At 36.4% G+C, this 26096-nt stretch overlaps 1 non-coding gene across 1 annotated transcript; it reads right to left on the reverse strand.

Annotated features, from left to right (window-relative positions):
* Window positions 1-1988: 1988 nt before the first annotated feature.
* LOC113258123 (U6 spliceosomal RNA) lies at window positions 1989-2094 on the reverse strand. The gene has a single exon (XR_003317138.1). It is a non-coding gene; the product is annotated as a U6 spliceosomal RNA (small nuclear RNA).
* Window positions 2095-26096: the final 24002 nt, after the last annotated feature.

Consider the following 26096-nt stretch of genomic DNA (forward strand, 5'->3'; position numbering starts at 1 on the left):
TTTTGGAAGCAGTATTATGTACGTGGAGTAAGCCCCAAAGTTCTTAGACAATTCGGAAATGGGTGGGAAAAGGAAAAGGCTTGGAGGAGAGACTCTTTCCTGCTAATAAGATTAGGGGTGGGGAGAAGGTCAAGCTATTAGCTGGAATTAAATATGACCTCATCGGTACCGGGTTTGCAGGATGTAATATACTGATTTTAAAGAGAGATGTCCATCAGAGGGGAGATTGGTCACCATGAAAGAAAAGAATCAAGAGGCCAACATGGGTATAGCATCTTCAGCAGTGTCTATAAGAGAAAAGTGTGCTCTGATCTACAAATAAGAATATATGTTCCTACTAGAAATTCTTTTTCCTAGCATAGGATAAATTCATCGAGGTAATTTCAGCTTGAGAATGCCTGCCATTCTAATCCCCCAGCTCAGTCCTCTGGCTCAAACTGCATACTCACATACTCGTCAGCAGTTTTGTCAACACCACAAAAGGCCTCCCAATATTTCTTATTGCAATTGCATTAAACCTATAAATCAATATGGGGGAGAATCCACATCTTAACAACATTGAATCTTTCAGTCTATTACCAAAGCATATTCCTCTTTTATTAAATCCTCTCCTTTTGCTCAGTAATATTTAGTAGTTTGCACAGTTTAAAGATCTTTCCATTTTTTCCATTAGATTTATTATAGGGATTCGATGCATTCTGATGCCCCTATAAATAACCGTCCCTCGAAATTTCGTTTTCCAAGCATGTTGCTTTTCTTTTTGTTTTTACTCGTATACAGAAATACAGTTGAAATACTCAAATACAAATTGATCTGGGTCATGTAAGAGTCTGATTCCGTGTTTCGATGTTTGACTTCTGACTTCTTATAAGACCCAGCTTCCTTTGTCCCTTCTGCTCCATATTTAGACATAATTGATAAGAAAATCCAAATGAGCTCCCTCCTCTGGGACATGTGGGAAACTGAAACTTGGCAAATTCCCAGCCCTCCCTCAGGAACTTGTCCCTGGTCCCGCCCCCTTGCCACTCTAAAGGCCTAACCTACTCTCTCTGCTCTGCTCAAGCATGCCTGGACCTGCTGGTGCCCTTCCTGCTCTCACTAGGAGTCCCTTGTGCTAACAATAAACTTTCTTTCAAATTCTCTAGGTCTCTGGAATGTCATCAGCCTCAATATTCTACCTCTTAATTGGGAAGGGTTATACCTACCTCTGTGGGATAAACACGAAACAGAGTATATTTACCTTGTATCTAGCAGCCTTCCTAAATTCACTTACAATTTCTAATCGTTTGTAAATTATTTTGAACTTTCTATATATACAATTATATCATTTGTGAATAATAACAATTTATTAGTTACTTTTCAATCTCTTATTCTTAAAAAAAAATTTTTTTTTTATTGCTTCTTAGAACTAGTTAGGACTTCCAATATCAAATAGAACTGGTGGTTGTGGAGATTTTGTTTGCCTGCCATTCTCAGGGATTGGGGGATGGAGTGGTCAATATTTTACCATGTTATGTTGGCCATTAAGATTTTATTTTGTAGATATCTTTTATCAGATTAACAAAATTCTTGTCTACTTCTAGCATGTTCAGTATTTTCTTTTAAATAATAAACACGTGTTGAATATGCTCAAATATGTTTCTGTATTTATTGAAGTAATCACATGGTTTATCTCCCTTGTTCATTTACTAGGTGAATTATATTGGTTGAGTTTCAGGTGAATTTCACTTAGTTTTGGTGTATTATCCTTTTTATATAAACCTAGATTCTGTTGGTTAAGGTTTTATTTAATATATTCATATTTGTATTCATAAGAAATGTTGGCCCATATTTTCCTCTCTTAGTTATTTTCAGGTTTTAGTATCAGAGTTTTGCTGAGTCATAAAATGAGTTGGGAGTTGGTGAGTTGCTTGTTTTTTCTATTCTGTGGAAGAATTTATGTAAGATTGGCATTATTTCTTCTTTCACTTGTAGGAAGAATACACCAGTGAAATAATCTACACCTGGAGTTTTGCATGTCATCCTTGCACAGGAGCCATGCTAATTTTCTCTGTATCTTTCTAACTTTTGTATGTGTGCTGCCGAAGTGACCATTATATCTGAAGTTCTCATGAAAAAATTTTTTTATAATGGATTTGATTCTTTTTAAAGAAGTAGACGTGTACAGATGCTCCATTTCTTCTTGGTCATTTTTTGGTAAATTGTGTTTTTCAAGAATTTGTGCACTGTCTTTTTCAAGTTTCTTGGCATAAAGTTGGTTATAATATGCTCTTATTATCCTTTTGATGTGTATGGGATCTGTCTGGATGCCTTCTGTTTATTCCTTATATTAGGCATTTGTGTTCTCTTCCTCTTGTTAAGTGTTGGTCAGTGTTTTTAATGTGTCCAAAGAATCAGAGCCAAAGCTTTGTTAATTTTTTTATTTTATTGACTTTACCACTTATTTTTTTTATAACATTTTATTTATTCATTTGACATAGAGAGAGAGAGAGAGAGAACACAAGCAGGGGGAGTGGCAGCCAGACATAGGAAAAGGGAGAAGCAGGCTCCCTGCTGAGCAGAGAACCTGGACTGGACATGGGCGTCTATCCCAGAACCCTGGGATCATGACCTGAGCAGAAGGCAGACACTTAACTGACTAAGACACCCAGGTGCCCCTAACCACTTATTTTTATTACCTTTATCTTACTTCCTTAGAGTTTAATTTGTTTTCCCTTTCCACATTCTTAAGTTAGAAGTATAGGTCATTATTTTATATCTGTTTTCTTTTCTAATATCCATATTTAAATCAATATATATCCCTCTAAGCATTGCTTTTGCTGCATCCCACCAATTCTGATATGTTGTTTTTTGTTATCGTTCAGTTCTATATATTTTCTAATTTGCCTTGGGATTTTCTCTTAAACGTGGGTTATTTAAAAGCATGTTGCCTGATTTCCAAACGTTTAGAGATTTTTCTAGTTATCTTTAATTTAATTCCATGTTGTTCATGGGACATACACTTAGGATTTCAGTTCTTTGAAATGTGTTGAGATTTGCTCTGTGACCCAGAATAAACTTTAAAATATATCTATTTTTTTGCATTTATTTCTTCGGGTATTGAATGTAATGTTCTTTATCTGTGATTGAAGTCATGTTGGTTAGTTGTTTTATTCAAATCTTTTGTAGTCTCACTGATTTGTGTGTGTGTGTTGGTTTTATCAGTTCTTGAGATGGTGTCAAGAACTGTCAATGGTCTGAGAGTTTATTCTCTTTGCAGTCCGCAAAGTTACGTTGCTACAGTTGCATGCATAGGTTTACGATTATTTAAATTTCCTTTTACGTAAACTGCCTGTGCATATCCTTTGCTCTTTCCTTATTGTGTGGTTTGTCTTTGGGACTCCTAAATTTTTGTATCTCTCAATTTTACCATGTCGGACCATAGCATATGCATAAGCAACACTTCTTGGGGTTGATAGTGTTCTTCAATAATTTTATTAAAACTTTTCTTCAAAAGGTTTTGCATATGTTTATTAGGTTTGAACCTGGGACTATTGTATTTTTTTTCCTAATATAAATTTTTTCTACCTAATTTTCTATTATTATTCCGGTTTTAGTTATGTTATTTATTTTTATGTATTGATAACTTATCTTGAAACTGTTCTAATTCCTCATATAAATTTAATACTTTTTATGGATATTCTATTGTATTTTCTATGTAGGTACCATCAACAAAGAAGAATAATTTTGTCTTTCCTTTCAGATTATGATGGCTTTTTAAAAATAGCATAATGGTGGGGCACCTAAGTGGTTCAGTCAGTTCAGCTTCTGACTCTTGATTTTGGCTGAGGTCATGATCTCAGGGTTCTGAGATCAAGCCCCACATTGGGCTCCACACTCAGTAGGGAGTCTGCTTGAGATTCTGTCTCTCCCTCTGCCTCCACCACGCTCTTGTGCTTTCTCTCTCTAAAATAAATAAATAAATCTTTTTAAAAAAATAGCATAGTGTTAAAGAGGAGCCATAATAGCAGACATTCTTATTCCTGATATAGTGTAAGTAATTCTGAAGTTTATCACTTTAAGTGAAGGAAGAAGGAAGGTCAAAGGAAATTCCATTCAATTTTTAGTGTACAAAGTGTTTTTATTATGAATGTTTGCCTATTTCCCTCCATTTATTGATGAATGTATATGTTGAGAGATCATATGTCTTATCACCTTCATTTCTGCTAATATAGTGAATAATAATATTAGATATTCTGATGTTGAATTATGTAGGAATTCCTGGGATAAGCCTTACTTTTTTTTTTTTTAATTATTTATTTATTTGACAGAGATAGAGACAGCCAGCGAGAGAGGGAACACAGGCAGGGGGAGTGGGAGAGGAAGAAGCAGGCTCCTAGCAGAGGAGCCTGATGTGGGGCTCGATCCCATAACGCCGGGATCACGCCCTGAGCCAAAGGCAGACTCCCAACCGCTGTGCCACCCAGGTGCCCCCTGGGATAAGCCTTACTTGATTAAAGTGTATTCTTTATACACTCTCAAAGTCAGGTTTTTAGTATATTATTTAGCATCTGTACATCTATGTTCATAAGTGAATTTGTCCATAACTTTCTTTTCTTGGGCTCTTCATGTCTGCCTTTGGCAGGAAGTTTATTTTAATTTTATAAATAACTTAATAGCTTTTCCAATGTTTCTATTTTTTGAAACAAATTTATGATATGGGGATTACCCCTTTTTTGAAAATTTGTTCAAAATCACCATTGAAGTTATTTAGGTCTGATTCCCTTGGGATAAGGTGACTTTTAATTTCTTTAATGGGTATTTGGCTTATTGGATTTTATATTTCCTAAGTCAGTTTTGGAAACCCATCCTTTCATTCATCTAAATTTTGACATAAATTTTTTTCATAGTATCTCTTATGATTTTTGAAACCTGTTTTCTCTTAGATATTTTTCTAAATGCATTTTTATTCTATATTTTTAGAAAAGAAGGACATATATGTCCTTAATATACATTACTCAGTGCAACCACCCATTTTCCTCACTATTCTGCAATCCAGGTCAAAACTCTCTTTATCATTTAATCTCCTAATTGACATGTTTACAAGAAAGAAAGAGTATAATTTGATGATGTTCATTTATCATGGTTTAAAGGTAATTGTCCCTTTATATGTAAATACAGGATTCCTTCAACCGAATAGTATAGTCTTGTCAAATTTAGAGAATATTGCTATGACACCATATAATCACATTTTCATAAAACAGGTTCCAGGCAATCTGTTAGTTATAATTAATTGGACTGTAAACCACACAGAAATGAGACAGGATCTGGAAAGTGAAAGATGAGAGTGGTGAGGCAATGCTAAGTGCCAGCTGGATATGTAAACAAAAGGAGCAGTCTTAAGAAAAAAGTGACATCTTCTCAATCAGCAGGCATAAACATGTCAAAATTAACTCTGGAATCTGTTTTGATAAAAAAACTGCTATAAACTAATATGACTAAGTTAGTAGACATTTAAACAATTTGCTCCTTGGCCAAAAGGGATGCTGCTTCCTTTCTCTGACCACTAAATACATAAGGGTCAAACATTGTCATAGCAATGAAATGGCTATTTTTTCTTAGACATTTCATACCACTGTCCACATTATCTAGGAAGATAATTTCCAGGCTACTGTTTTCCTCCAACATCGAGACAGGGTACTCTCTTCGTTTTAAAGTTATGACTTGTTATCATCAAGATTCCTAATGTGAAAAATATTATCAATTATTTTGGCCCTTACACAATGACTAGGAGTACATGGAACTTATCTGCTTATGATCTCTGAGAATTCCCTGAACTGCTCACATATTATTTGATAGCACATGAAAACAGGTTTGTGAAAATGAGTTAGAAAGCTCCTTATAGAACCCTTTGGGATATAAACCATCAAAGCAAAGGTGGGGTTTGCATTAGATGGCTTCTGAGGTCTTTTCCTGCTTTAATAGTCTATGATTTTATGATTCTAACAGGAAGTGAACCCTGATTTACTTTCAAGAGGAGGCTTGATCCCAGGACTCTGGGATCATGACCTGAGCTGACGCAGATACTTAACCTACCAAGCCACTCAGGCGCCCCTGAAGAATTCTTTTTTATTTATCTGCTTTACCTTTGTTGTCTTACCTATACCTTTCAATGATGTTGGCTCCTCTTCTTTGTATTTATTTCTCTTTTTATTATTTTTTGCCCTCATTTTTATGTCTTATCTTTATTGATTGCCTGTTCGTTGTTAAGTTTACATTCGTTTGGGTGACTTTCTTAGAAGGTGAAAAGCATTGTTTGCTTTTACTAATGCTTACAACATGTGTCCTCCTAGATAGTTCTATAGCATGGTATGGTGTGGGTAGAATGTGGGAAAGAATCCTCAGTAGAATTGGTATATTCTTTCTGAGTAATGGTTAAGTCCTATCTCTTGGTTGCTGGCTGTATTATATAAGTTAAGTTATTTATTCTCTCTATTCCACAGGATAATAGTTGTAATTTCCTCATGGGGTCATTGAGAAGAATAAATGAGTCAACATATGCAGAATGTAGGGGCCAACGACAGCTACCCCAAGATGGGCCACTTTGGCATAAAGATTATTTTTAGTTAAAAGTAATAAAAACCCAGCTGATGCAGGAAAAGCTCTCTGCCTCCCCTTCAACGGCTTCAATTTACATTGAAAAGGAGAGCTTGTACCAGGGGGAGAGATATTAACAAAGACTCCCCATTACCTAAGAAACTTATCTGCATAATAGGGCAACCTTTGTTTTTCAAAACATGTCCTTTTACCTTCCTGCTTATGGTCTTCCTCCCCTTTGTATCCTCTGACCCTACCCCTCTCCTTAGTTCATATAAGCTTCATGTTACCTCATTGTCTTTGGAATTTCATGTCTGTGTGTTCCCTGTACATATGCCTATTAACTTTCACTTTTTCCTGTTAATGCTTATAATATGTCTCATGTCAATCTGATTCTAAGTACAGCTAGAAGGACCATAGGGTAGAGGAAGGTTTTCCTCCCTGACAAAAGCATTGCAATTGCCATTAGAGTCAGGTTTTGATTGTCTGTACGGAGATACTTCTGGCTTCTTGAGTTAGCACTGAATTAAGAATCTTTCATGTGTATATGTTGATACTTTCAGCAAGAAGCAAAATCGTCTGTTTTTACCCCTTTTCTAAAAACTTTAGAATTCATTTCTGTGCATATTCTCCAGTTTTTCTTCTGATAGAAATGACTACATTTTTACAATTCTTTTATAGATCATCCTTCCCTTCCAAGTTTGACTTTACAATTGGTCCTCTGAGGAATGCTGAGGTACGACTCTCAGTTTAGGTCTGGAGGCCGTGATAGATGGGGAGGCAGGGCTCTAGAAGTGGCATTCTCTTGCAAATAACTATCTCCAGTGAGATCAGTCCATGTCTTCTAGCTGGGAAGGACTCATTTCATTAGACAGAATGAGGGCGGCTCAGCGGGATTCAGGGATTGAAGACATTCTCTACCTTCTGTATCTGACAAAATTGGATAATTCCATTTCTTGGGGTTTGGCTATTTCCCAGTCAATGTCTTAACTTTTACGACCTTCAAATAAGAGATTGATTAAACCTTCTTTGTAATTTAGGTATTTGAAAGTTTGTCTCTGCCTTTGGTTTTTTACTACGTAAACATTGAAACCATTAGAGATTAGATTTGTTAGGATAGTCATATAAACTTCCTAATTCTCTGATCATTCTTGGGACTAAGAATTTAAAACCCTAACTCTGTAATAAAAAATGTTCACTGGGGTTTTGGGAGGTGACTATTCTATCTGACAGTCCTTGTGTTTCACATGTCACATGCAGTATATAAAGACAGTCACCACGTCATCTGCCAGCACCACCACACCTTGAAGCAGCATTTTATTCCAAGGAATAATTTAAGTTTCCTTAGATTATCAGTATCCTTTCCTTTAATGCTACCCAGATTGTCACTGCACAAAACCAACAAATGAAATGTAAACAATCTCAAATTCTCACCCTTGAAAATCTGTTGCCCGGAGCCACTTCTGTGGAACCAAATACTAGATCTGTCAAGGTTCAGTTGCAGATAACAGAAATCTCTCTGCCTAGTTTAAGAGAAAGGGGTATAACACAGGAAATTGGATGGTTCTAAAAGAATTGGATGATCTAGAAAAACAGTCTTTAGGCTTGGCTTCTGTGAAGGAGCCCCAGAAGAACAAGGCACTACTGGCCTGCCAAGGGGTCCTGTATCTCTGCCATAGTTAATTAGTTGGGAAATCAGGAATCTGCCACCACAACGTTTGCTTCAGGACTTCACTACTGCAACCATGATTCATGCCACCAATCAGATGCCCTATATCTTGCTCCTCAATATGTATGAAGCCTGGCAACCAGGTGCTGGGCAGAAAATGTGAATATCACCATCACTGGGCTGCAGACGTAAGGAGCACCACTTTCTACCTTCCCATAATGTATCTTAGGCTTGTATCCATGTTAATACATTTAGGCTTATGGCGTTTTTTACAATTAATGCAGAGCAATAGACCAAAGTTTATTTAACTGCTCCCCTAGGATGGACACTTAGGTTGTTATTTTTCAGTAATACAAACAATGTAGAAATGAATGTCTTGATTCAGCCTCCTTAGGCACACAGTGAGTTTTTATCCAGCAAAGAAACAAACAAGTATAACTTCTGAATCATAGGGCATGCTTATCGGGAGGTTTAATTGATACTGCTGAATTGTTAAATTGCTCTCCTGAGGGACGCCTTGGTGACTCAGTTGTTTACGCGTCCGCCGTTGGCTCAGGTCATGATCTCAGGGTTCTGGTATCGAGTCCCGCGTCAGGCTACTTGCTCAGCAGGGATCCTGCTTCTCCCTCTGCCTGCTGCTCCCCCTGCTTTACTCTTTCTCTCTGACAAATAAATAAATAAATAAATAAATAAATAAATAAATAAAATCTTTAAAAAATAAAATAAAAAAATAATTTGCTTTCCTGAGTGACTATATCAATTTACTCTCTCACCCATAATGTCTAGCAATACCTACACAAATTTTGTAATTCTATTTCTTGGGGTTTCACTTTCCTGCCAATATTTGATTCAAACTCTTGCCAACATTTAATATTATCAAATTTGTTTAAATTTCCTAATTTTGTGGGTAAAACATTCTACCGTATCATTTGAATTTGTATATTCTTGATCATATGTGAGGTTAAGCATCTTTTTGCTTATTTAACATTTTAATTTCATCTTTTACTTTCCCAATTTACATTTTTTGCTCATTTTTTTATGGGTTGATTTCTTTTTTTCCCCTTGATTTGATTTTCCCTCAAACAATCTGGACACTATTTCTGCTTTTTAATTTTTATAATTTATTTACCCTGAGGTCATAAACATATTCTTCTGTATTTCCTTAATCTATTTTGGTATCTTTGTTTTTTTTATTTTGACTTTTAAATTGTTAATCATTTATTAAGTAGTCCATTTTGACTTCGTATGCTTCTTTAATCATAAACTTTTATATAAACATGATTTTTGCCTTGTTTTTTAGTTTATTTCACTGATTGAAAAATTATAAATCTGTATTAATTTTTATAGCTTTAAAATAAGTTTTTGTATCTGGGAAATTAAATATTTTCTCTTCTTAGACTTTTCAGAATTATCTTAGCTATTTTATTCTTCTATATGGATCTCTGACTTAACTTAAAAATTTCCATAATATGTATTTTTGGATTTTTATTGGGATTAAATGGATTTATAGATTAATCTATTGATTTTATATTCCTTAAAATACTGATTCATTGTGTCGATAACATGGTATAGTTCTTTGAGCAAACTTTTAGTTTTGCCTCAATACATGTCTTCTACATTTTATGTTAATTCATGTATTTGTCAAGGTAAGTTACACTAGATGCTGTAACAAACAATCCCCAAATCTTTTTTTTTCAACTAACTTCTATCATGAAGATAGAAGCAGTTTCTTTTTTTAATTAAAACTCAACTAATCAGCATACAATGTATTATTAGTTTCAGAGGTAGAGTTCAGTGATTCATCAGTTGTATATAACACCCAGTGCTCGTTGCATCACATGCCGTCCTTAATGCCCATCACCCTGTTACCCCATCTTCCCACCCCGCTCCACTCCAGCAACCCTCAGTTTGTTTCCTATGGTTAAGAGTCTCTTATGGTTTGTCTGCCTTTCTGGTTACGTCTTGTTTTATTTTTCCCTCCCTTCCTCTATGCTCTTTTGTTTTGTTTCTTAAATTTCACATATGGGTGAAATAATATGATAATTGTCTTTCTCTGATTGACTCTTTTTGCTTAGCATAATACCCTCTAGCTCCATCCACATTGTTGTAAATGGCAAGATTTCTTTTTTTTTTTGATGAATGAGTAATATTCCATTGTGTGTGTGTATATATGTATATATATACAGACACACATATATATGTGTATATATGTGTATATATTTATTATGTGTGTGTGTGTGTGTGTATGTGTGTGTGTAGACACACATCTTCTTTACCCATTTATCTGTTGATAGACATCTGGGCTCTGTCCATAGTTTGGTTATTGTGGGCATTGCTGCTATAAACATTGGGGTGCAGGTGCCCCTTCAGATCACTACATTTGTATCCTTGGAGTATTTACCTAGTATTGCGATTGCTGGGTCTTCGGGTAGCTCTATTTTCAACTTTTTGAGGAACCGTCACACTGTTTTCTAGAGTGGCTTTGCCATCCTGCATTCCCACTAGCCGTGTAAGAGGGTTCCCCTTTCTCCACATCATTGCCTACATTCGTTGTTTCCTGACTTGTTAATTTAAGCCATTCTGACTGGTGTGAGGTGGTATCTCATTGTGCTTTTGATTTGTATTCTCTGATGCTGAGTTACATTCCTCAAATCTTCCTTACATCATAGTACAATGTGGACCAAGTTGGTTGGTGTTCTGTTTGACCCAGCCATTTTGGAAACCTAGATTGATAGGTCTGCCATTATCAATGAGTACTTCTAGATTCTCTGTGTCTTACCATCTAGTAGGCAAATAGAGAAGAGAGTGAAAGATAATTTGGGAGATTTTTTTGGCCAGAATGAAGTGGTGTGCATAACTATTGTTGCTCTCACAACTCAGTCATTTGCCCCACATTTCTGGAAGAGACGCAGGAAAGAATCCTCATGTAAGCCCAACAGGTATATAAAATGATTTTGGCGAACTCTTAAAATTGCCTCACCCACCTACATAGAAAATCCAAGAGAATCAACTAAAATACCAAAAAAAATAGTAACAGAATTTAAAAAGGTAATTGGAACCAAGATTGGTTTACAAAAATAGATCAACTTCTTATATAACCAATAAGAATTATTACAGCTAACATGACAGAAGATTTTTCCTACCTGTTTCACTTAAATTGTCTCCAAATAGTGAATGTTTTGGCTCTTCCTTTTTAACGTTTCTAGTCTCTCCTTTTTGTTTTAAATTTAAATATTGGAACATTCCATGATATTGAATTGAATGGTACTAACTGTCTTGTTTGTTATAATAAAATTTCAGCTAGTTAAAAACAAAATAAAATGCTGGAATGCCGCTGGCTGAATTTCTGAAATGTTTGTCTTGATGGAACTCTTCTTTTCAAAATGAAAGACATGATTTTGTGATCATTCTCTTGATAATGAGCCTCTACTTGTGTGGCTCTGAGTTTTCTTTTTTCCAAAAAGACAATTTTTTTTTTTATTATTGTTGAAATGGATTCCACAAGCAATTCTGCCTAAAGGTTTCTAGAAATTAAACTTTTTGTTTTGGTTTTTGGTATGGTTTTAGAAAATAACAGTTGAATGAAAGACTTAGTGATCATTTAAATCCTGACTGCCTAATTTAGCATTTCTATGAGAATGCTTTCTGCATTTTCGGTGCCTACATATCCCGGAGGCTACCAAACTGCATTGTAAAAATCATTATTGTGGATAATATTTTACTATTGTGAGTGGAAATAGCAAGGTTTGTAGTCAGGAACCTAGACTTCAAGCTCTTCTTTCACCATTTGCTGCCTATCGAGCCAGCTACTTAGCTTTTCCTTGTCTTCACCCAATTTTTGAAAGGGATGAAAAACATCTTTCCTGCGGAGTGATGAGGACCGAACAGTGTCTTTCTGCTCCGTATCTATGGCAAATCCACCCTTTTACAAGCTTTTCACTACCACTTTGAATACTGATAGCTTTTCAAGCCGTGTCCAGCACTGATCTCCATACACAGATTCACCTCAGGTTTCTAAATCTCTCCTGGAATCTCTGTTTGATGCAGGACAAACACCCCAAATACACTGTGTCCACCATCTAACACATCGTCTTATCCCTCATACTTGATCTTATCACTATGTGCTCCATCTTGTGGTTCCCTTGGGATCTGAAGAATAAATGGTCCTATAAATTTTAAACATTTCCTTTATCTCTTAGTTACATAATGTGACTCCATGCTTGTGGTGGCACCATTTTTAAACTTTTTCTTGTGTATATTGGGAGGGTTTTATTCTGAAGCTGCCTTTTAGTCTTGTTGACATGCAGTTGTGACTTTTTTAGTCTTGTTGACATGCAGTTGTGAAAGTCAGAATGAGCTGATGGGCCAGAATGGCAGGATATAGCAATTCTCAACTGGATACTTTGCTTAGTCATCTTAGGCCAAGATTTCTCTCTAACACTGTTCTCTCCTGTGAGATGACTTTTGTCAAAAGGTAACACCAATCTACCTCACAGAATTGCTCTCTTCTCTTCTACTTGCTCTCCATGCAACTTCAGTGACATTAGTTCTCCAGTACAGCTCACTCTCATCTGTAGACCAGCACGATTGAATGCTGACTGCATCGTTATACTTGGACATCCCTTAAGTATCCAAGTTGCGCTTGTTATGTCTTCTATCCCATTTACTCAGATGCTAAAGCCAGAAGCTTTCTTGTCAACTTTGCTTTCTTTGAATAACCCACTCCTTACATCAAATCAATCACCAAGTTCTGGTCAGCTCTCTTACTATCTTCAAATCAGACCACTCCTCTCCATCCCTAACAGTATTCAACTAATTTAGGTCATCATCATTTCTCACCCAAATTTTTGTAGTAATCATCTCACTGCTCTTCCTGCCTCTGGGCTTGTTCACCTTAATTCTGCCTCTAAATTTCTCTTTGAGCAGAACAATCTTTCGAAAGGCTTAATCTAATCATGTTATTTCCCTGCTCAAAGCCCCACATCCTTCATATGGCTTCTAAGAGGCTTCTTGTTGTGTCTTTAGCTTATCTTCAAAAACACATCTTCCACCACTCACCGCCCACATCTTGCTAGGAGCCACTTTAGGTCCCCCAAAATGTTTTGTGCTCCTTCTCACCACTGGGGCTCTGCAAAGCTGTTTCCCATATTTAAGACAGCTTTCCTAGCCCCCCTCCTGTCGTCCTTTACATTTTTTCACTTCCTTTTGATTTCAGTTCTCTGATCAGACTTTTTGACATTCTGTCCCTAAGACTTGATGTTCCCCTATCCATGTAATCTAAGCACCATTACTTAGTCTGTATTTTAGTCTGTATCACCCTATAGTATAAAAAATTGTGATAACTATAAACTTGAATATCTCTTTTACCAATTAGGGGACAAAGAGGGGATTGTATTTTGCTTATTTTGTAACCCCAGTGCCTAGGACTTTGCCTGGCACACAGTGTCTATTAACTATTTACTAAGTTAAAAAAATAACAAGGATACCTGAAACATTTGGAAAATATAAAATATTATATGTAAATATTTCAAGAAGTGGTAATAGTACTTTTTAAAAAGAAAATAAATTATTATTCATTAGATATTGCCACTCCTGCTTAATTTTAAACTAAACCCACAAAGGACATGTTTTTTTATGGAGTTTTTTACAAACACTAAATTTCATGAACTTTTTCTCTTAGAGGTGACTTGTAGATTTGAACTCCAACCAAAAAGAAAGAGTTAGCTCTTTAGTGTTCAAGATGAGAATTAAATATACAAAGAAATTCTGTCATAATTCCTAGGTCAGTACACCAGATTTTGTTTATAAAATAGCCTAGTTTTCAGAAAGATGGATTCTGAGACTATTTTGAAAACATTATATTGTGTAATGGAATTATTTGATGAGATGACACCATTTTTCCTTTTGAAAACTACTATTTTGTTTATGTTCTCAGTCAAGGTTAGCACTTTCGTTCACATCTTTTCCTTTTCATATACTTTTGGTTTCTGTGTCGTTACATTCCAATTAATTTCTTCCCAACAACATGTCAAATTATCTCTTTTATCTTGAGTAAAACATACAAATGAAATATGGCTTTTTTATTGATTAGTATATAAAATGCTTGAAAGGCATTTAGAGATTATATGAAAAGATAGATTTCATATAACCACCTAATACCATTTTCAGACTCACTACCAATAAGGAAGTAAACGAATCTTCCCTTAAATAAGTGAAGTTACTCAATGTATAAACCTGATTTCTCAAATCTATATGTGAGACTACAAAAACTAAGCAAAGCAAAAGAAAACAAATCAACTAAACGAACAAAATCAGTCACTATTTGTTGTCCAGTCACCATAAAGGAGTCCTGTAGACCGTATAGCTATTGTTCTACAAGTCTATATACCTATCGACATGCCTTGTCCATATGCCCAGAGCATCTATTCAACCTCTGGGTGGGGGGGGTACCCTATTTTAACATGACAGAAACAAAAAGAAACTAATAGAAGAAAGAACACAGTTCATGAAGCAAAGTAGTGCTTTTAATTTTAATTTCATTCCTCGTAGAGGGAAGAGTAATTATTATATCTGAATATAGGAACAAGGCATCACATGAGACAAACATAGAGGAAGGAAGAACGCTTCAAAATTAAAAGCACAAAAACTGAAAAAAAAATATTTTACGAGTTTGGAAGATAAATTTGAGGAGATTTCATTTAAAAAATAGAAAAAAGGCAAGGAGATGAAAATATGAAGTCTGATTTTTAAAATGGAGGATTGATATAGGTATAAGAATATTTTTATCTCCATGGACCTTAGGAAGCTACTGTAGGTATTTCTTCACCAAAACAAGGGTCCAAATCAAAAGAGAGGGTTTACGGAATCTAGAAGACAGAAAACCTCACTACTGGTGATACACGAAGGGAATTCTCAGGATAAAAGTGAAGGGTAACCCCAGATAACATACGTGCATCAGACTTCCAGAGCATTCAGTCCACGTAGAATTAGGACAGAGAAATCCAAAAGGGAACCTCTAAGGAAAAAAAAAATAAGAAGTTGAAATAATAAATTATCTAATGCAAATGGATATTTTGAGAAGAGATTTATAATTCTTTCACAAGTCTGAGGAAATATTAGTGATAGAGTTTCAGTTAAGTTTCAGACAGAGAAACACAATCACTGTAATGAGTATTCAGGGATAATTATTGGAATTTAGCCATACATAATGTAGGACAAGCTGGGAGTATGAAGTAAAGGGGAATAGAAGAATTAGAGAATTAAGCCACTCAGCAGCCCTCATAACGCCCTGGTACAGGTGGATGAGTTGGAGCGTGCAAGAAAATCTGAGAAGCCAAGTACATCTAGCCACTGAAATGGGTCCCTCAAAGGGGGAGCTCGTGGAGAGGTCTATGGAATGTTCTTACTTCTGTGTCAATACCACATCTGATGGTAGATCTAAAGTCACTATTGGAGGAAGAACTGGACAGGACACAGAGGAGAGCAACCCAGCCTGCACCTGCTGGGCACCCCTGTGTCTGTCCGTCACCGTTCGGTGCATAAAAGGACCTTTGGAAACTAGTGCTCAGTGCTTCGTTTCTACCTTTAAAATCTGTGCAAGTTTCTCTTTTGGCCAACTCTAACCTGAAATCATACAGATTCATTGGGTTAACAGAGCAATCCCACATAGGTAGGTAGAAGCAAATAAAGAAACACAATCCCAGGCAACTGTTAACTCCAGGGAAGAAATGTTTATATGAGAAACGAAGACAATCAAATCATTTCACATGGCTCATTTCTGAATCATATTTACGTATAAATCATCGTAAAACTATCTGACATACTGATTTAACCACAAATCATAGCTTCATTGAATGGATGGGAAGGAGGAGGGTATTTGCATGGAGAATGAGGTAGAAAGCAAGATTTAAGACTTCTAAATCCACATATTCCATAATAGGATTCAAAGTATAACAAGTAAAAATGAAATTTCTTAAAAAATATCAAGATAGAGTTATACAGACTTAAGCATATAAGTTCGAGGAAACAGCTAAAAGAATTGAAGTTGTTCTTGGGGAGTGATGAAGGGTGGAATGGAAGACTATGTTTGTTACCATAAGGCATGGAGAACCACTGACTTTTTTAACTATTTACAGGTAATAATGTAATAAAAAAGGAATATTTAGTAAAAATAAGCACTATATTAAAAGGATAATGCCATAATAATTTATGTATGTGAATGGACTTATAGCTACAGGAAGAAATTGCTAAGAAAATGTTAAGATATAACCAGTGGAAAAGAGGTCTGTACTCACATCAATGAAGGGGACATCATAAGAAAAATGAGGCTTAATAAAATTATCATAGGTAATAAAACATTTCAGATTCCTTAGGGTAGAATCAGTCTATTTAGATGCCATTAAACTTTCAGGAAAAACTGAACAGTTTTACTCAATCAATGAGTAAAATTCACTCAGAACTCACTGATTAGAACTTATTTATTTTGTAAAACAATAGCAGAGAACCACGAACAATCATCACTTAATTTTTTAAATGTATTCTTATGGTTCTGCTAGTAGCTCATGATTGAAAATTGAAATGTGAATTAGTTAATTGTCTTAGACCAGTGGTTAGCATGCAATTAGCTAATACATTGGTTCGTTCTATTTGCAGTTTTGAGGGTGACTTGGAAACTAACGTTGAACAAGCTACGTTTCAACTAAACTCAACTAACCATTGAGAGAATCCTCCCATAGTGAGAATTTCAGATATGCAAACAAATTCCTGAGACATGTGTCTTTGAAATAATCACAGGTTCAGCCCAAATGTTAAGAGATTGGAGGCCAATGTTTTTGAGATAAGTGCCTCAATTAATCAAAAAATCAGTTCTAGGCTAGTTGAGTCTAACATTTAAAGTATTCAGGAGAACTATAACAAAGGATTAAAATATGCTGTCAGTGGGGCGCCTGGGTGGCTCAGTCCTTAAGCCGCTGCCTTCGGCTCAGGGCGTGATCCCAGTGTTGTGGGGTCGAGCCCCACATCAGGCTCCTCTGCTGGGAGCCTGCTTCTTCCTCTCCCACCCCCCCTGCTTGTGTTCCCTCTCTCGCTGGCTGTCTCTTTGTCAAACAAATAAAATCTTTAAAAAAATAAAATGATAAAATAAAATAAAATAAAATAAAATATGCTGTCAGAAGACAGAAGTATTTTCATTTAAGGGCTCCTAAGAATTCACTGAGTTGGAAGAAGTTACTACCATAATATTCTGCAGCCTTTCCTCAAACCATGTGATCAATAAACAATATGATTATTGAGGTGAAATTTTAGATTGTGACCTATGCATTCTGAAACAATATGAGCATTTTTAGGGTTCTAGTCATTGGTTAAACAACGTTCCTGCAAAGACATTAGAACATATTGTTGCTTGAGATCCTTGAAGTTATATATTATAGGGATATGGACCCCTAAATTCCACTAAGTTATAGCCTTGTATTTTTTTTACTAAGGTAAAGAGTAAGAAAGAATGGAAGAGGAGAGGGAGAATACAACTCACATTCAGAGAGAACTAGAGAATACAAGACAAAGTTGAGAAAGAAAGAATAGCTGTGTGCCTGTAGATGGATATCCAGTTTCTTATTCTAGATTCTGTTTCCTGTCCTTGAATTCCATAGGTATCCAAACATCTTTCCAATATATTTCCCCCTAGCCACACTTGTGCTATAGTGATCAACCATCTCAATTTTCCAGCAACTGTCCCAATTTTAGCACAAAAGCCATGAATTCTGGGAAATCCTTAAATTCCAGACAAACTGAGATTAATAGTCACCCTAATCTGTGAGTATTTGCCTCTTAAAATAACGTGACGTGAGTTTTGGAAACTGCCAACTAGGAAAGCCTTAATTAAGACAGAAAATTTAAGCCACATGCAACTGATGAATGTCTATTGTATCCAAAACCTCTGTTAACGCATCGTACTTTCTACTTAGTTCTATTATTTACAACTTAGAACATCGTGTAGCTGTGGGCAAGAGAATTGCCATAAACAGAGATGAGTTAACTGTAAGTAAATAAAACAGTTCAGATTGGGATGATCCACGTTGAGAGGAATTACAAGTATGTTGTAATTTTCAATGTCAGAATCCTAAATTATAACATTAAGTCACAGAGTTGTTTTAAGAGTGCAAGGTTTATCAAGCAATTCACCGTACTGAAATAGCACTTTCTTCCTTTTCACACATCAATAAAAAGAAAATGTTTTGCTCTTGATATATATATATATATAGATATAGATATATATATATCTATATCTATAGATATATATATGGCATATAGCGTATATATTTATGTGTTTATATCTATGTGTATATATATATGCTAAATCAAGGAAGTTGTGCTTTGTAGACAGGTTTCCTTTCCTCAAAATCATTTGACTATCAATATTTGCAGCTAATATAGTTTAATAACTGTATTCTCTGCAAGAGAGGTCAATGAATTCAAGAGAAGTCAAAGCCATAAAGAAGCCAAAGAGATGATTACTTAAGAAATGACAGCAGCATCACCCTGAGCGGCAGCAGACAGACCACCCAGAGAGCCTGCCTCTCAGCGGTGCTCCCCACTGGCTCCCCCCACCCACACCAAGTTTGAGAAAAGAAATGATGACAGCTTAGTGAAGAGGCACAACCCTCACCAATAAAAAGATTGTCAGCAGCTTTGCAGATGGGCTCAGGAAAGCTTCTTAGCCTATAAAACACCAATCTCCCCCAAAGATCCCTGGTTTCTACATCTTTATTAAGGCCATCAGTTAATGAAGAGCGGTGGGAGCCTGAAAAAATATGGTCTACAGGGGAGATCTCGTATCCATATAGTTCTTTCCTGAAGCTCTTTCATTTGATCTTCTTGGAATCTGTGATGGAGGCAATGGAGTCACAATTATTCTATTTTGTAGATCAGAATTCAAGAGATCTCCATTGTCTTGCTTGACTGGTCAATACCATCATTCTAGTACTTAAGCTAATATTTATTGAGTCACTATGTGGTAGACACCAGGTTAGGCACTTGAAATAGATTATTTCACTTACTTTCAGAAAATCACTTTGGAATAGATAATATTATTATTCCTAATTTATAGAGTAGAGGACTTGGGCTCAGAGGATCTTGGCAACCCGTGCAAGAAAGCACCAGAATTTAAGCCTGGGGCCTAGAATGAATGCTGTCTACCTAGTCTTGATCCTATAGTACAAGTCCGTATTTTTGAATGTCTGTTACTTGAATTATTTTGCATTTTTTAAAAAAATTTTTGGCACCAATCTAGTGTTGGACCAATATCCTATGAGTTGATGCTAGTTATTTCCACATTCCTCTAACAGACATTTATTGTACACTTACTAAGTGCTGGGCACTGTTACAAGTCTTGAGAAAATATTAGTTTTTAAGAAGGCCACATTTTCTATAATAAAATTATTACATTCTTTGCTTTTGATTTTTCTTAATTACTTTTTCCTAGTCACACAAGGATGCTGTTTGCATTCCTACCTGTTGTCTCACATGTGAGTAGTAGGATGATAGTAGCAGTCATGGAGCTTACATGGTTTTGACAAGACGTATGGAGTTTGAGAGACGTCCAATAAATCTGCAGAATGATGGGTGTTTGGGAGAACACTTATCTCCCCCTCCTCACAGTGTTCTGCGGAAGACACCTCTGCTTCAGGAACCCTAGTGACCTTTCTCTGTCTGCTCACTCTTCCTTCCCCAGATTTTCTGAGTTTGGGAGAAGGCATTGAATGTGCCTGGCTCAATCTCTTCTGTATTGGGTTTAGGACCTTGTTGCCTGCTGAGAGGGTGCCTCTAAGTCTGCTTGCTTTCAAAATGAGCTCAGCTAGTGGAGAAGATTCTGCTCCTGTGTGTGGAGGTCTCTCTGTGATGGGTGCAGTGTCCCAGCTTGTTAGGTCTAAAGCTGAATTGTTCATTCTCTAATGAGTTCTTCCGGTTAAAGAGCAGTTATTTCTATCTCTCATTCCTGCTTCTTTCTCTTAATTTCGTCTGAACTTGGAATCATGGACCTGTATCTTCTCTGGATCCATAAAGTCTATATCAGAATTGTCTGTCAATTTGCTAGTTTGCTCAGATCCCACACCAGAGAGACTACCCTATTAATTTCCAGTACATACTCATATGTATCTCAAGTCCTTAAAAAGGTGTCCAGTAAATGCTTGTTGAAAAAAAATGGGCTTCAGTTTTTCTCACTTGTAATACAAAGAAGTTGGATTAATTTCTCAAGTTCCAACTAGGACTGATGCATGGATCTTTAAAAAAGGCAGGAAGGACTATCTATCCCAATCATGGCATCGTAATAAGGACTAAATTAACTGACCTACCTGATTTTTTTTAAAAAATGACAAATTGGACTTCATCAAAATTAAGAATGACTGCTTTTTGAAAGACTGAATAGACAAATAGTTTCTATTTCTATTGGTATGCCTTCAAGTTAAGATAGAAAAGATGAGCCACAGAACGGAAAGGAATGTGTGCAAAGTACGTATCTGATAAAGGATTTGTATTCAGAATATATAAAGAACTTTCAACATCAATAATAAGAAAATGAACAACCCAACAAAAATATGGGCAAAAATACGAGTGAACACTTCACCAAAGAAAATACAAAATGGTAAAAAGCACATGAGAAGATGTTCAACATCATTGGCCAACTACTGGCTTTCCTGGGTCTCCAGCTTGCGGACGATATACCTGGAGTTTCTTCTGTTCATTGACCTAAATATCTACCTTTTCTCCTATATTACGCCTAGTGAATTATTCGTTAAGGTGACTAAAAATAGGAAAAATGTGTTTAAAATATTTATATTCATTTTAACCTTCTTTGGGAATTTTCACATCTTTATATAGGTCCATATCTGGTATCTTGTTTCTTCTGCCAGAAGAATTTCCTTTAACATCTCTATAATACAGGTTGCCTTGTAATGAATGCTCTCAGCTTTTGTTTTCTAAAAAAGTACTGTCTTTATTTCTGAAAGATATTCACTTTGTAGAGAGATCTAGGTTGATAGTGTTTGTTTTTCTGTCAGTATTTTAAAGATGTTGCTCACTGTCTTATTGCTTACCCTCTGATGAGAAATCTTCCGTCATCCTTATCTTTGCTTTTCCAGTATGTAATGTATCTTTTCTCTCTGGCTGTTTTTAAGATTTTATCATTGGGTTTCAACAGTTGCTCACAGTGTCCCTTAGTGTAGTTTTCTGTATGCTTTTTGTGCTTGGCCCTTGTTGAGCTTTTCAAATCTATAGGATTATATTTCCCATCAAATTTAGAAAAAATTCAGCCATTATTTTATCAAATATTTCCTCCCTCTTCCATGGGAACTCCAATTACATGTGTTTTAGGTTAGTTGAAGTTATCCTACAACGCACTGATACTTTGTTTCATTTTTTAAGGTTCTCTGCTCTCTCTGTTTCTTTCAGTATAGTTTCTATTTCTATTGCTATGTCTTCAAGTTAAGTGATTTTTTATTTTTTGGCAACATCTAATCTGCCATTAATCCTATTCAGTGTATTTTTCAGCTCAGACACTATAGTTTTCAACTGTGGAAATTTGAGGGCCTATTATTTTTTATTTATTTTATGGCTCTATTTTTTGAACATACGGAATTCTGTTATAATCATTTTAACGTTCTTTTCTATTAATTACAATATCGGTAGCTGCTCTAATTGGTTAATTTTTCTCCTTATTGAGGTTGAGGGTCATGTTTCCCTGCTTCTTTGGATGCCTGGTAGTTTTTTGTGTTTTTTTTTAACTGTATTCTATTTTAAAAAAACTTTCCATTTTAGGATAGTTGTGTATTTACAGAAAAAAATGTGAAGATAATGCAGAGAGTTCCCATCTACCCCATGCCAAATTTACCTCACTATTAACATCTTACATAAGTTTGGCACATTTATGATAATTGATGACCAATATTGATACATTATTATTAACGAAATCCATCTTTATGGGGAAGAAGGAGCAGAAGGAAAGAATCTGAAGCAGACTCCCCACTGAGCACAGAACACACGATCTCATGACCCTCATGACCTGAGGACTTGAGCTGAAGTCAACAGTCAGACCCTTAACCAACTGAGCTACCCAGGAGTCCCCATATTTCCTCATTTTTTTTCCCCCGATGTCTGTTTCTATCCCAGGATCCTATCCAGGATTACACTTAGCAGTCATGTGTTCTTAGGCTCCTCCTGGCTATGATAATTTCTAACTTTCCCTATTTCCAATGACCTTGACAGTGTTGAGGAGTGTTGGTAAGGTATTTTACAGAATGGCCTTCAATTATTTGTCTGATTTTTTTTTTTTATCACAATTAGGCTGGGGTTGAGTGGAGAACTGCCATTCTCACCACATCATATCAAGGGCACATATTATCAACATGACTGAACACTGGTGGTGTTAACCTTGATCACCTGGCTAAGGTAGCATCTGCCAGATCTCTCTACTGTAAAGTGATCTTTCTCCCTGCTCTCAACAATGTACTCTTTTGAAGGAAGTCACTATGCACAGCGCATGTTTAAGTAAGAGGAAAGCTGTGCTTTCCCACTCGTTGAGGGTGGAGTATCTATATAAATTGTTTAGAATTCTTCTGCATGGGAATAATTTTTGATTGGATGCCAGACATGTTGAATTTTACCTTTGTTCTTCAGCTTTGTTGTGGGACACAATTACGTTACTTGGAGACCATTTGATCCCTTTGGTTTTGCTTTTAAGCATTGTTAGGTGGGACCGGAGTGTTGCTTAGTCTATGTCAAATTATTCTCCACTCGAGGCAAGACCCTTCTGAGTACTCTAACTAATGCCCTATGAATTATGAGATTTTTCTGTCTGACTTGTGGAAACAAGCAATATTCCTGGGCCTGAGTGAGTGCTGATATTATTCTCTGTAATCCTTTTTGGCTGATTCTTTCCCTGGCTCGGAGATATTTTCTTACATAACTGTGATCAGTACACTGCAGAACACACAAGCAGACCCACTACAGACCTTTTGAATTCTTCTTCAACATAGCACTTGCCTCTCCAGTACTCCATCTTGCTAACTCTAGCCATCTTGGTTCCTTCACTCAGTTCTGTGTCCTCAACTCAGAGAATGTGCTGGACTTTGCTAGTGGTCTCCTTGCCTGTTCTGAGATATATTAACTCATTAAAGGCACTAAGCTCAGGAAAAAATAGTATAGATTCATTTCCCAGTTCTTTGGGATCATTGTCCTTCAGTACCTGATGCCCACATAATGTTTTGAAAATATTGTTTCATATATTTAGCCCAGTGTTTTTTTGTTTTTGTTTTTGTTTTCAGGCAGGAGGAGAAATCTGGTCTCTGTTAGTCTGTTTTGGTCAGAAGTGGAGGTCTCCTCTGTCACTTTTCTCCTCTCACTTCCAGTTATACAGAATCACCTGCCATTTCCATAATATGCTGTGGAAATAATGCTTGCCTCCGGCCTCTGCAGATGCTGGCTATTCCACCTCTTCCATATTTCTCCTTCATTTACCACCTGACACATTCTTTGTCAGCTATTTTGTCCTATTACGGAAATCTCTTCATTCATTCAATGTATTGCTTTGAAGGCTTACCAGATGCTAGGATTTTATTTGATTCTCACAATGTTCCGTTTGACTTCTTAAAATCTGTCCAGTCAGTAAGGCATGGAAGAGGGGTTTGAATTCTGATTATATCATTCCGCCCATGTTCCTTTCGTGATGATTATTATTTCCCTTCATCATTTTTCAGCATATACAATGTTTCTAGCCTTGAATTAGAGTGCTTTGGAAGTGGTCCTAGTTCTAGAAAACATGATCTTTATCCTCAAGAGTCTTAAAATACGTTTAAAAAGAACATGAGGGGCGCCTGGGTGGCACAGTGGTTAAGCGTCTGCCTTCGGCTCAGGGCGTGATCCTGGCGTTATGGGATCGAGCCCCACATCAGGCTCCTCCGCTAGGAGCCTGCTTCTTCCTCTCCCACTCCCCCTGCTTGTGTTCCCTCTCTCGCTGGCTGTCTCCATCTCTGTCGAATAAATAAATAAAATATTAAAAAAAAAAAAAAAGAACATGAACACACTTCAAATAGGTAATGGGATAAGGAGACATAGGACCAAGGGTTAAATGAGGTGGCACAGAGGATCTTTGTATTGCTTTTTAAGAGATCATAGGATAGAATAGTTGATCAGTGCGTCATGGTTAACATGTGAGAAGAGCAACATTTTGATGAATATTGAGGATTTGACCGGATCAGATGCTCCTACTTAGTTTGCTGAGGTTCAGGAGTGTTCCGCAAAAGGATTAGAGGTATATCTAAGTTCCCTCATGCTCAGGGTGCCTGGTGAGGAACAGAAATCACCCATTTATCCATTAGTACCAAATAGATATCATCAACTTTTATGAAAAGATTGGGATAAAGGGAAAATGAGATGCAGGAAAAACAAATGAGGATAATAATCAGAATAGAGGGGAGAGAGGGGAAGCTTGTGATGAACAATCATGAGAAAGCTCCAACATGTGAGGGTTGTGAGATGGTGGAGTGGCACTTAGACCAGTCACTGTACCAATATAATGCCTACTTGTAATACTGTTTGTTCAAAAAAGAATAGGAAGGAAGGAAAGAAGAAAAGAAAGTAAAAAAAAAAAAATCTAGGATAGTTTAGAGGGTGTCTTTCAAATAAAAATAATACTCTCCAAAATTCTTAAATTAATCATCTCCAGTCCAATGTTCTTGTCTGGTCTCCATACTTTTCTATAGTTTTATGACAACAGTTGAGGAAAGGGAGACTAGTAAGTATTTGGTTTTAATTTCATTTTCTTAAACCTATTTTACTGAGGTACGACAATATTATGAAGTATTAATTAAAATATCTGAGAATATGTGTTTGAGAGGAACAAACTCTCCTTATTTCTTTTGCCAATTTGGCAGATTAGATTAAGATCCTTAAGTTTTGATAATGGGAAGAAGATCTGAACTAGAAGAAAGATATTAAGGTCCTTATGCAGATCTCTCAGCCAGACTTTCATCTTGTTATGCCCTCCCCGCTTCCCAAAGTAACCTCGTGGGGTGGGGGTGGGTAAGCTTCATCATAGTATGGGAGAAAAAAGGCGAAACAGCTGTGTGGTGTGTCTAAGGGAGACAAAGAGGCATCCTCTCAGAATCCCGGACACTCCCCCAAGGATGTATTATATATTTGACCATGGTAAATGATCAGATGTGATGCTGAAACTGGAAGATCTGCAGGGTCTCATTGTGAGGGTGGTCAGGATAAGAGAATACTCTCAACAGATGGGATATCAGGCATCTCAGTGGATGCCAAAATGGAGGAGGAACAATAGTGAGGAGGCGGTAATGTATAATAATGTACAATAGATTCAATAATGAGCATATCATCCAACGATGGATGCCTCTCCTTGCCCAACCCAAACTCCATCGACACAACCTAGAATATCCCAGGAACTTGGGTGCCATTTTAGGGAAGAGGAGTCATGGGGAAAATTTGAATTTACCATCAATAAATCGTGTCTTACTGGATTTACCTGAAATTGATCAAGATTACATTTCTTAACACTGGGCACAATAGGAATTCAAAGTAGAGATCATATTGCTTTGCAAAAAAAATAAATAAAGTTAAGGTTTCGCACATCTGAATCCATGACTTAAAATTTTGTGCCCTCTACCTCTACTCCGGGGAAGTCGATTAAGCTACCAGCTTGAAGAGATTAAGAAGAGAGATCCCTGGGTCATAACTCTAACTTTTCCATCAGTTCCTTATGGTATTTTGCCTCAATTTCTCTATTTGTAGAGAGCAAATTTGGCATGTTTCCTTCTCATACGCTAGTAGTTCCTAGGGT

The sequence above is a fragment of the Ursus arctos genome, unplaced genomic scaffold, assembly GCF_023065955.2.
Source record: "Ursus arctos isolate Adak ecotype North America unplaced genomic scaffold, UrsArc2.0 scaffold_26, whole genome shotgun sequence".
Lineage (NCBI taxonomy): Eukaryota > Metazoa > Chordata > Mammalia > Carnivora > Ursidae > Ursus > Ursus arctos.